Below are 13095 nucleotides of genomic sequence, written 5' to 3'. Positions count from 1 at the left end.
CTCTAGAAGGTAATCATGTGTGAATGATGACTCAGTTGGTAGACTTTAACTTGGTTTAAACTCATAAGGGACAATTTTGTTTAAGACTCTAGGTGGATTTAGGCTAGGTTGACTTTGGCTTTAATGGACATGATGGAATCAAGGTATGACTCACATGAAGGGTGACAGACTCGACCAGGATTTTTGATTTGACTCGACTCGTCCTTTGCCTCGAACATTATTAAGCGATTATAACGAGTAATTTGGTGTAAACCTACTTTTTTTTAAGTGGTTTTAGAAAACATACTCTTTTCCTTTTCTCTCTTTTTTGCTTTGTGAACGTTAAGATTATTTCGTTAGCATGACGGTATTAGACCGCACATCAATACCTAGTATTTAAAAAAGAAAACCAGCTCTATTTTAAAGACACATAAGCAACACTATTTTGAAGACACATGGCGACCACATCACCACTTAAAAGACACGTGGCCAAGCATATATTCCTTTTAAAAATAAAAATAAAACACCCAAAACAAGCCCATCTTGGTATCATTCATCGTCTTTCTTTTATCCCCCATTACTGTTATTATCAGCTCTGCAGCTCCGCTTCATCCTCCTCGGCATTAATCATCATTCATTGCAAATTGATGAGGTCTCCTTACAAATTACGAGCATTGACAATCTACCGTCTTCAATGCTAGCTTCAATTTGATCCCACCATCGCTAAAATCCTCCCAAAACCCTTCAATTGGTCCTCGAAACAGAATCAAACTCCAATTTCACCTTCAATTCGATCCCACCATCTTCTCCCTAACTTTATAGCCTTCATACACAAATTACTTTCCCCCAAAAATGTTTCCAATTTCTTAACTCGTGTCGGTTACGGTTTGTTTGCACGAGCAATCATTGACATTCCATCTCTCATATGTTAATCTTATCCTAAGTCTATTTAGCACAGTTAGATTTTCCATGAGTAATGATATGCCCCATAGCTACAGACAGGTATGTTCCCGTTTTTTTAATGCCTGATTAAAATTGGTTTAATTTACAGTTTTGAGTTGTTGTGCCTTTGTTAATAGGTATAGATTTCCACTTGATTTGTACCAAATTGATGTGTTTAATATACTGTTGTATTTTAATAATGATGCCTCTATGTATTGAAGAACTAAAAAACGCAACAGATTTCTGCCTTGATTGTCCTACTTTTTTGGATTCAAGCATAAAACTATATAATTGAATAAAGCTTCATGTCAGAGAAAGTTTACAGTGAGAGTTATCTTACATAAACTGACTGAATAAGAAATTGAAAGGGAGAGAACTATTTATATTACATCAAGGGTGTTGGTCTTGGTTTGTATTTCTGATGGGTTTCTGAACTAACTTCTGGTTGGCTCATCATGCATATTGATTACAGAATTATAGTGTGGGGATGGGTACAATGGAAGGAGTAGTAGTAGTTGGTTTATCAATGTTGCTGGGAAGGAGTATTAATATAGTTCAGCAACCACACAACAGCATGGTATTGTCATTTGGGATAATATTGTTAGATAAGCTCAAAGCCTTAAGGCTTATAATATCATCAACGAGTAAGTCCTTGATTACAAATAAGCAACTTAATATAAAATCATCCAAGTAAAATAAATATAAAAATTCTTATGATATAAAGATGTGGTTTTTAGTAGAAGAATGTTGATATGAAGGTGGTTGATTGAAGGGAAGATGAGTGGTCCAGTGGGTATAAATAGTCTTCAGGAGTGTTTACTGTATGGGTTTGCTTAGGTGTTTAATTTGTAGGAGATAATTGTTTTTTTAGTGTACATAACAGAATAGAACCTATGATGGAGTTAAGACTAGGAGTACAATCATCTTTAGGCATAGGGGTAGACCTGCATTTATCAACCTCGCTATCAGATGTTGAACAAGCTTATGTGACGGAGATGGGAGAAGTTGAACACAGTAATGAAATGGTCACCTGCATTTATTCTAGAGGCCAGACTTACAGATATCTCTAATTCTAATTCATCAAATTTGTTGCCTATGTATTAGGAAGCTGATTATTTTCCCATGATAATAGTCTGTCCCCACCACCCTTTTCTCTTAATCTCAAAGACCCATACTCAACAGTGGAACAATTTAAGCAACTTTAGTCAAATCACTTTCATGCTAAACGTTTTAGTATGTGTGGTGTATCTAACTTACATCAACTATTTAAATCACAACAAAATCAATTTTGACTCATAAAACAAATATTCAAAAAGAAAAATGGATCTTATGACTTGCAAGTCCTCCCAAGTTCATGTTCCTGGCAGTATTAGTCAAGGAAAAAGGAAGAAAATTAAGCTGGTTACATTAAAATATCTCTGCCATAGTGGAATTATATTGAAAAAATGAATGGGTAGAATTGAAGGATTAGTAGTAGTGCTACCATGTAAAGAAAGAGAATTTAAAGGATGATTAATAACAACAATATTATGTACTAGCATCCATTAAACCCATAACAGTGATACAATAGCTTTTGTGCTGGTATGTAATTTTCAAGCCTGATGACACCCTTTGCAATATTAGTCATGCATTGGGATGTCCATATTACTAATTAGTTACACTTGGAGACTAGGCTAAATATAGCAAGTTATTGACTTTTTTCGGTGTATTGCTTTAATAACTTTAGTTTTGGGGAATGGGACACGTCGTAATTGTTTGAATCGATAAATATCCTGCCTGTGACACAAAACAACTACGAGCAATACCCTTCAACTAAATTGCATCTCCTTGATTACTGTATCTGCTCTGTGAGACTAAATAAGTGAACTCTTAAATTATGGTCATGATTCCACCTAGGCATAGTGAATTCTTTATATTACATCAAGAAGTGAGCTGACATTCTGTTCTAACAAGACTAACAACCATCTATATTGACATGGGGGGATGGTCTATGTTACATTTTGATCGGGAATACATGAACACTATGTTTTATATTATTGATTTACACTCAGAAAGACCATCGATCAACCCCCTCTAATGTGGATGATCCTGATTCCTGAGTGGTAAAGTTGGATATAGTTGGGTTGTTGGGACCCCACAAAGAAAGAATATTATGGTTCGGGTAAATCTTAATTAATTCTAAAATCAGTTGATTTCATTTGTTGAGTTAAAAAGATTAGGATTGAAAATTTTGTAAATATTACTTAATTTTTTTTATTATATTGATTGTGTAAGCTTTTCCACATTTAAAAAAAAAAAGGAAAATGAAGCATGGCAGGAAACTCTTTTCAGTATCAGCTTCACAACGTTGCTTAAACATATTGTTGATAGGTATGGTCTTCCTAGACCCCCTTTATAGACAGTACTACAAAGCTAAAAGAAAGTCTCAGATGAGCTGCAACAATGCATTGGAAAGAAATGTACACTCAAGCTACAGGTCAACAACAAAGGATACATACAAGAGCTAACTGCTATTAAGGTCTTCCATGTTGAAGAAGATGAAAACAAAGCAACAAAACACAAATGAAGGAGATACTAAAAGAATTCAAAAAGGAGGGTGAACCAAACAAAACACTCAGAATCAGTAGGTAATGTCCTTATCAAGACCCAAATTATACACAAACCAAAACAACAAATACATACTAATTACTATAAATAAATTATTATTTAGATAATGTTATACTAACATGTTAGTAAAATACAACAGGACAATAATAATAGAGGAGATACCGACAACAAGCAAACCAAGAACTACAAATCAAGACCCAATACAGCTATCGGACGATGTACCAACTACCTGAAACACGAGCCAAAGAAAAAAACCAACCACACATGCGAAGGATGGGTTATTTAGGGATTTTAATAATAACTATTTCTCTCAAACTATATGTTGGGATTTGGTGGATTATATGTTCTGGTTTATCAAGGAAATTTTGCAATTCTGCAAGTTAGACCAATGACTTTAAACATTCCAATTAGTTACAAATAAATTTATTTTAAACAACAAAAGTTACACAACTACTAATATGGCCAACACCAAAAAAAACAAAATTTGCATTTTTGTATTTCCAATAGATCAAACTTCAAAATAACACACCAAGATCAACCAACATACAACAAGCATGTTCGACGAACGGGCCCAAAGACTAGTTGGTGTTATTAAGAAGCTAATAATGACTTACGAATCGATTTTAGTTATTGTGTATGTTTTAAGAAGTCAATTTGTACGAGTTTTATTTTTGTCATTCCAATTTCTCCATAGCTTATATTTTACTGAATTAGGTCTTTTTCTTGAGCGTACATGCACTCAAACATTCAGTGTTCCGACACAAAAGTATAATTTGTGCGTATTAGCCTTGGGGTAGTTTGTAAATGTTATTTGGATCAATTTATGACTTGTTCAATTAACGTAATTCCATGAAAATGTCTTTGGTACAATTTTGAATTTGCACCTTTTTTTTATGGACATTTTTAAGTAAACCAACGAGTCGTTTAGCACGAATGTGTTTTGGTCGTTTGAATTAGTTGCACGAACACACATATATTTTTTTTTGACTTCTCAAACATACGAAATTAATTCTGGTAGAGTAAAGTACGCATTATTAATTTCTTGCACAAATCACTGTGCGTTAGAGATTTTTCGCACACAAAGTTGGGCGCAAGAAGGATGTTGCGCTTGCCTGCTGACGCGAGTGATTTTTCATGTCCAATTACAGGATTACTTTATTTTTTATGTACGAGAAGATTATTTTCCTGCGGTGAAAGGATTCTTGCGTTGAGGTGTGCGCGTTGGAATTCTTTTGCGCTGACCGGAATGGCGTGGAAGATTTCTTGCGCTCAATTCCGACCTTAGGCTTATTAATTTTGTTTTTAATCGATTTGTGGCTAATTATTTGCTTTTCAACGTTTTAATATCGTTTACTTCAAAACTTTGTTTTCGATTAATCTATACCTAGTCTATAAAAAGCAAAACCATAGCTAATAATATGACATGTGTCATGCCTCCCTCAACTCATCCATCATTTTGGTTTTTTTTGTTGTTTGTTATATTTCTAACGCCTCTTCTACTCATATTTCTCATTCAACATCAATTCATCATTTAATTTATGTATATTCATTCAATCTTTTCCACTTCATCTCAATCAATATCAATATTCCATTTAATTTTTATATATTGAAATTTCAACCTTCAAATTCCACCTATAATATTTAAATCATATTTTTCTACTAAAATTAAAAACCTCCAATAGCATTAGGACTTTAAAAGGCCAATAAACAACTACTACTATATAACGGCCCGTTCTTTGAACGGGCTCAAGAGCTAGTTACTTTAACACATAACACATAATTTCTACATGAAACTAACAACGAGCATAATTTTGCGGAATTTAAATATGCGTGTTTAGTTTTATGTAAGTATCTATGGTCAATAATAGGTTTGGGTGTCAAAAAGGTACCAAACCTATCGCCAATTCCCCGACAGGATCTTTGTCAAAGTAGTCGGGTTATGACGAAATTTATCAAGGCCTATCCGATAAACGTTGGAGTGGCGCGTGTTGAGAATAGACCTATGATATAAGCGATTTGATTTGGGTGGATGTGCTACGATATGGAGTGCCGAGTGGACGACATACGACGCGCGTGCATCCCCGGTGCTAGTAGGTGTCCTTAGTCCCAACTTCTGAGATGAAACATGCCAAGGAAGTTAGAATTCAGTGTCGGTCTGTCCGGTTTAATCGTATACATTGAAATTTCATATCGTCCCAACTTAATACGGAAATAAAAGCGGGATAACGGTAGATTTTTCCCTTAGGCTAGGTCCCCTTACTACTTGCGCGAGTATTTCAATAAACTACTCAGTGGAGTCGCCACTGTGAGGGGGGTCGGAAAAGACGGGTTTAGGGCATTTCCTTACTTCTTCCCCCGTGGATGTGTGGCAAGCAATATTAAGTAAAATCAGACTAACTGTGGGTAATTGACTAATTGGTCTCTTTCTACTAGTTTATGGAGTGCCATTTAGTTTTACAAAACTGACAAAACCCGATTATTGTGATACGTGAGTGCAAGCTTGTGAGACCCAGGCTCAACGTATTTGACCACAACGGCCTTAGTTTCCCTTGTGATTCCTGGTGTGGGAATCGCTCAACATACATCCAACGGAGTAGAGATTGAGGTTTCGAGTGACATTTACTAATACGGGGAGTGCCACGCATTAGCCCATGAAGCGGTCCTTACTAGTTCAATGCATGCGTAAGACTACATTACTAATTTGAGTTTCTTTTAATGCAAAAATATTAACTAATAATCATCAAAGGGTGATTTAGATTGATTTAAGGTACCTAACAATAATCTGTAGTATCCAAATAATATCTTTTTAGGCGTTATAAATAATCAGATTAAGTTTGACAGATTTATAATGGTGATTAAAGAAATAAAACAGGTTATGGCACGTTACAATATAGTTTTGGCTATATTGCGGTTAGCACGAGCACTTACCACTCGCCTTAGACGAGCCTCCTTTAGCTTTAGAACGACCTTTGTACTGACTTTTAGATCTTTATCCTTCCTTCAGTTCCGGCAGAGATTCCCCTTAGATTCCTTGGTTTAGGCTTATGAAGTGGTTATGGTTTGGATGCTTATACGGGTAGAGTTCTACTTAACAAGAGTTAGTACAGCATAACTATTGTAATACCTCGTATTTTTCTGTATTTATAAATATATTTTTATTATTTGTATAAAGCATTTTTATGATTTTTAGAATTTAAATCGCATTTAAATATTATTTAAATGTATTTTATTAATTAAGAATATTTATTATTTTAATTATTTATGAAATGAATTTAAATTTCAAGTTGAAAATTTAATTGGGTTTCAAAAGTAAAACGATTTTAAATTAATCTAGCTCATTCCAATTCAAAGTTCAAGTCCAAACAAATTAAGAAAACCCATCTTATGTTTAATGAATCCCCGAAAGGGAATCCTAAAGCCTAGCCCATCTTGGAGTTTCCTAAACCTATAAATATAGGCGATCATCCTCAAAATCCCTCACTATTATTCATTAAACCTAAAAGTAAAAGTGTAAAACCCTAACCCTAAATCCCTTTTTCTTTCGTCAAACTTCAGTTTAGCCGTTTTTCTCCTACTTTCGTCCATTTTCAGACAAAAGTTTCTTATTCAAAGTTGTAGATCTCGAAAAGATCTTGAACTTTTCCTCAAGAATTGATTGATTTATACTTTGCCTCAAGAATTTATTGATTTAGAGTTATAGATTAGGAGTTATGGCTGTTTTAAAATCATGCAGCAATATTTCACTTTTTACTTCTCCCTCTCTTTGCTCTCGTCCTCACAGCCCCGTGCCCACGAGCACCTTGCTCGTGCACTCGCCGTTGCTCGTGCCCGGTGCTCATGTATCACCCGCACAACACGCACTCCCTCACTCCCTCCTCTCGTCGTTGCAGCGCTCGCACACCCTCACTCCCTCTCTCGCTGCTTCGTCGCTGCATCCCCGCACAACACTCGTGCCTTCGCCGAGTGTTGTTGCTGTTGTTGTTGTTGCTTTTTTGCCCTCGACGCCAACCACACTCGCACACTCCGTGCTCCCTCTCGCGCGCAAGCAACCCTCGCCCCTGCCTTTGTTGCCCGCGTCGCACCACACCCACATGCACACATGTCGTGTGTGTTGCTGAGTGTTATACTCCGTTTTCCTTTGATCTTTTTGCGCCCAATCACATTCAATTCGTGATTGTACCGTGCTATAGGCCGGTTTGGTATAATTCTCTTCTTCTTTGCCTATTCTATTTAAATTCCGTATTTTAAATTATATTATTATTATTATTATTGGTTTTTTATTAATTAAAATATTGGGATCGGTTATGAACACCGAATTTTGATGATTTTTATGTTTGAATTATTGAAGGATATTTTGGTTTGATTATTATAATTTTCAGATTTGAAATATATAGTAAAGCTTCAATGTTTATTACTTTTAATGGTTTTAATTACAAACTATGATTGGTCTAAGACTAATGACTAATTGATTAGCATAATTAGATGACTAATTTAATTATGATAATCAATTATATTTTTCAGAATATTTTAAAGTCTTAAATTGGCGATTTTGAGTGGTTTTATGCACGAAAATAATTTAATTTCATGCTAGGGTTTTAGTCGTTCAAACGAGACTATTACTTTATTAATAATGAACAATTTCTAATGAATTCAAGTATTTAAATATTAATTAAGTTGCTAGAAATTTAATGAACAGGTGATTTCTAATCTAGATCCTTGATTCGCAAAGTGGCCCCCGTACTTAGATATTCGAGGTACGTACATGTCTAGGGTGACCACCGTTTACATGAGGACATCCGTGTTACTTTATTATTGTGAATCATGTGACTTGAATTATTATGGATTCATGTTTGATCTTGTGAACAAACATGTTATGGATTATTATTGAATTTATGAATTATATGTGAACAAGCATGTTGTGATTATTTATAGTCGTGAAATTTAATGTCAAGCATTTTGTTCAAGTATTATTATGCATGTATGGGTGTTTCACATGCAAGGGATGATTATTATGCTATTGTACGTAATGTCTAGCATATTTTGAGCCAAGTATTCGTGCCTCGTTGCACTATTTATTCTACCCCGTCTGTAGGGTATGTTTGGGAAGTTTATGTAAATTGAACTTAGGATTTTTCGTGCTTTGTGCACACCCCGCTTGTTAACTGGCATTGTCGGGTTATCTCAATAGTTATTGAGAAGGAAAAATGGGAGTAATATCATTTGAGTCTTGTATATATGTTAATCACAAGTCCTAACGAATTAAAAAGAGTGTTGTTTGGTTGCTTTATTTGATGTCATGTTGTTGTGTCTTGAGTTCACCTTGTGAATAAAATATTAATTAACGTAAAGTGCAAACAGAACAAGCTTCAAAACTGTTGGAACGTATATACCTTGAGTATGAACAATGGGGGGAGTCTTTCCGAAAAACTTGTACTCCTACGAATGATACAAGACGTTGTTTCATTCTTTATTTTTATGCGCTGGAATTCGGTCGGTATGGTGCGTCAGTCGGCAAGGTCCGACAATTATTTACTTTTATTTATTTTGGTGTTTGGTTGACTCCCAACACCCTTCCTTTTATGGATATTTCTTTTGGGCCCGTTCGAAGCTTATTCTTAATTAATCTATGAGTCAAGAGTTGTGCCAAGAGTCGAGTCTTGTCTCCATGATTAATCATTTACTTATATGGATTTAATGGTTTATTTACATGGCTTTTGCATGTGGATTAATTATTGTGAGTGAACCATGTTAGACTAGGATTTCATTCTAGCTTGTTTGTACTCAGCTTTCGCTGATTACGTGCTTTGTGTTTTGGTCATGGCTTTGCCGTAATGACCCTATGATGATCCATCATTTGCACTTGCATTGTTGGGGACTAGAATATTAATAAGCAGGTTTCTAGAGGTGACTTGTAGGCCAAGTAATCTTTCAAGGGGTTGAATGAGAGAGTTTCTTTACTTGCGATGTTTAAAACTCTATTTATTTTATTTAGTCTAGACTATAATGATTTCAAGTTAGTTAATGGATTTGATTTAAAGTATTTTGGTGGGCCGTTATGGTTCCAACTTGTAGTAAGACCATTAACTATTATTTATTGTTTTGAAAGTTAGTTATTTCCGCTTCGTAATTCTGGTACTAGCCTTAACCGTTATAACGGTGGCGGTAATACTTTAGTAATTCTTTTATTTTAAGTTGGAAAATGTTTTATAAAGACAAGGAATTATTAGGGTGTTACAACTATTATGAATGCGGGATGAGACTTTAGGAGAGATTTAGTATACCATAGAGGAGAGAGAATTCAGAATATCAAAGGAGTGAGACTGAATTGACGATTATAATTAGGGTGCAGATGGGTTGTATTTATAGTGGAGACCGGTAGAATTCCGATAAAATTAGGATCGCTAAGGGCTCGTTCGGTATCACTGCCGGTTTTTTGTTGTTGGTTTTTTTATTTTGAAAGTCATATGATTTAGATTGAATCATGAACCAAAAAATAGTCACACCTATAGTAATTAGGTTGATTTTGAAAACTGACAACAAAAAACTGGAAACTACTTTTTGTGGTTTTCATATTTTGTTTTTTAGTTTTATAAAAAAATAGGAAAATGGAAACAAAAAATGATATCGAACGACCCTAAACCATTAAATCCCATTTGTATCCATCAGAAACTGTCAAGAAAATCTCGCGCATGTCTTTCGGCGCCAGAATATTTTCGCGCTGGTCTTTGGGCGCAAGAATATTCTTGCGCTGCCCAGATTCGCATTTTCCATATATTTCGATCTTTAATGGCTCATAAATTTTTCATGCAAACTTGGATTCTAGAAAATAATATCTTGTTGGAAAGCTACGGAGACCAGCTTTCCAATACCACCGGTCTTGCATCAATAGGATTCGTAAATCTCGAGTTATGGCCCAAAAAGTGGAGGTTTGTCCGTTTTGGCAAAGTCCAAGTAAACGTCTTATAACTTATTCATTTTAAATCGGATTTGGGCTTATGATAAGTCTATAGAAATCTTATTCCAAGACCTATACAACCATATAGTGTGCATGATCCAAATCATAATTTATAAGACTAACTTTGAATTTATAAGGACATATCATTTGCTAACAAGCTAACAAGCGTATTCTATGCACTCTGAGCATGTTTAAGACTTTAAGTAATATGGGTTAACATTTACATGTGTTGTGCCCAAAAAACATGAATTCGGGAAGTGTTATCAGTAAAGCTACGTTATTTAGAGCCTGAAGGCAAGCACTTGTAACACCCCGACCTCTAAATCACTTATTACAGCATAATTAGCAGCGAAAATAACCTAATTCGGTCGGGACATTACTGCCGTAACTCCCTCTTGGGAGTTACCAGGCAACCATCAATCATAAGCTATTAAACTCCAAAATTAACATAATAAATCCTTTATAATTCCTTAACAAAAGTACGTAACTTAATCAAGAATCTTTACTTAAACTTGTTACAACTTAACATTAACTTAGGTGAACTTGGTAATAGTGAAATCCTCGCCACTACTCGTTTCCGTGGTCCCCAGCAGTACCTAAAACGGAAAACAAAACGGTGAGCCGAAGACTCATTAACGAGTTACCCTAGCATCGTAACATCATTTCAATTCATTTTATTTAATAAACAGGGAGAATAGAATATAGTAAAACATTTAATAAATCATCATTTCAGAAGCATCATCATTTCAGAAACATAATTTTAGAAACGTCATTTCAGAAACATCATTTCAGGAATATCATTTCTTTAACATTTTCCTTTTAACAGTATTATTCTGGTCGTCAGGATTTTACAGGAAAACATGGTAGGACGTATTCTACGAACAGGGGAAGCCAGTGCTTCATAACAGGGGGAGTCAATGCTCCATAACAGGGGAAGCCAGTGCTTCATTTCAGGGGGAACCTTGGTTCCATATCAGGGGAAGCCAGTGCTTCTTATCAGGGGGAACCTTGGTTCCATATCAGGGGAAGCCAATGCTTCTTATCAGGGGGAGCCTGGGCTCCATAACAAGGGAACTTGACCAGTTCTTACACTTTCATTTATCATGTTTACATTTCTTTTAATAGAACATCAATCAGGAAAATCTCATTCATTCAGGATATTTCAGTAAAATCATTAAATCTCGTTATTTCGTAAAATCATTTCTTTCAGGAATAATAATTCATGAAATCAATACTTTGCATAAAGCTGCATTATCATAAAATAATTCAATCAAATCATACTTGTAATCCCGCAAATCATAAAACATCATTATAAAACATCAATCATTCATAACATCAGTCATAAATACATTTCGAAGGGATTGCGGGTACTAGCAATAACCGTTACCTCAATTCCATGATTTGCCAGGCCTTTTTCCTTGGTTCGTTCGTCCTGAGCTCCGAGTTCGATTTCTTTCAAGGTATCAAATTATTGAATTAGTTATTAAAACGATTATAAAAACAATATTTTCTAATAATCTTTTATAATTTTCTTAAATCGATTTTCTTGAAATATTATTAAATTCTATTTTAAATCAAGCTAGTAACTTATTTAAAAACAAACTTAATAATACATTTTTCCAAAAGTGATAAATAGTTGGTAATATTCGTAATATGATAGGAGCACATACTTAAAAATTATTTATTTATTTACTTTTATAAAACACGATTATTATCATAAAATAACAATTGCAAAAATCTGAATTTGAATGAAAGGTGCAACTTACAAATAGAATTGGGCTTACTTACAAATAGAAATGGGCTTGCTTTAGATAGTGGGCTAAGGAATTAAAAGCAGCAAAGTAACAAGTGGGGATTTTGTTCCTGGGAGTTACGAGCGAGAAACAGAGAAAGGAGAGCAGGGTACGAAGGAGGAGAGAGGAAGAAGGAAAGCGAGCGGCGGTTGGGCGGCGGTCCGTGACTGAAGGAGGGCGGCGCACCGGCGCGATGCTGGGCAGGGAGGTGGAGCACGCCAGAAGGGTGGTTCTGGTGGCTGGGCTGCTGCTCGAACGCGGAGGAGAGAGGGAGGCAAGGCAGTGCGAGAGAGGAGGAGAAAAGGACGGCGAGGGGGGGGGAAATGTCTGCGGTGGTTCTGGGTGGTTGGTCGGCGGTGAGACAAATGGAAGGGGACAAAAAGGGGGCGAATTTGACGATGGTGGGCGTGGTGCTGCAGCGAAAAGAGAGGCAGGGAGGGAGAAAGGTAGGGGAGAGAGGAGGCCGAGAAGGGGAAAGGCAGGGGAGGTGGTGTGGGGGTGGCGAAGGGAGTGCGTGGTGGTGCTGGGAGGTTGGTGAGGCGGGTAATGGTGGCGGAGATGGATGAAGATGGTGGTGGAAGAGAATGGTGGTGGTGAGTGTTGATGGTTCGAATCAGAAAAGAGAAAAGAGGAGGAAATATTGAAATTGGTTTTGGTTTTCCATGTTAGAATTCCAATTCTGAAATGTTGAATTTGTAAATAGGAAGAGTGATGAACAAGGAGAAGTCCTTGGTCTCTAAGGCATGCATTTGGACTGATTTCAAGGGAAAGGAAGAAAGAAATGAAAAATGCTCCTTCTTGCTTGTACGTGGAGAGCAA

This window comes from Spinacia oleracea, chromosome 6, assembly GCF_020520425.1.
Source record: "Spinacia oleracea cultivar Varoflay chromosome 6, BTI_SOV_V1, whole genome shotgun sequence".
In the NCBI taxonomy this organism is placed as follows: Eukaryota; Viridiplantae; Streptophyta; class Magnoliopsida; order Caryophyllales; family Amaranthaceae; genus Spinacia; species Spinacia oleracea.
The sequence above is the reverse complement of the archived record's forward strand: the minus strand, read 5'-3'. Positions refer to the sequence as shown.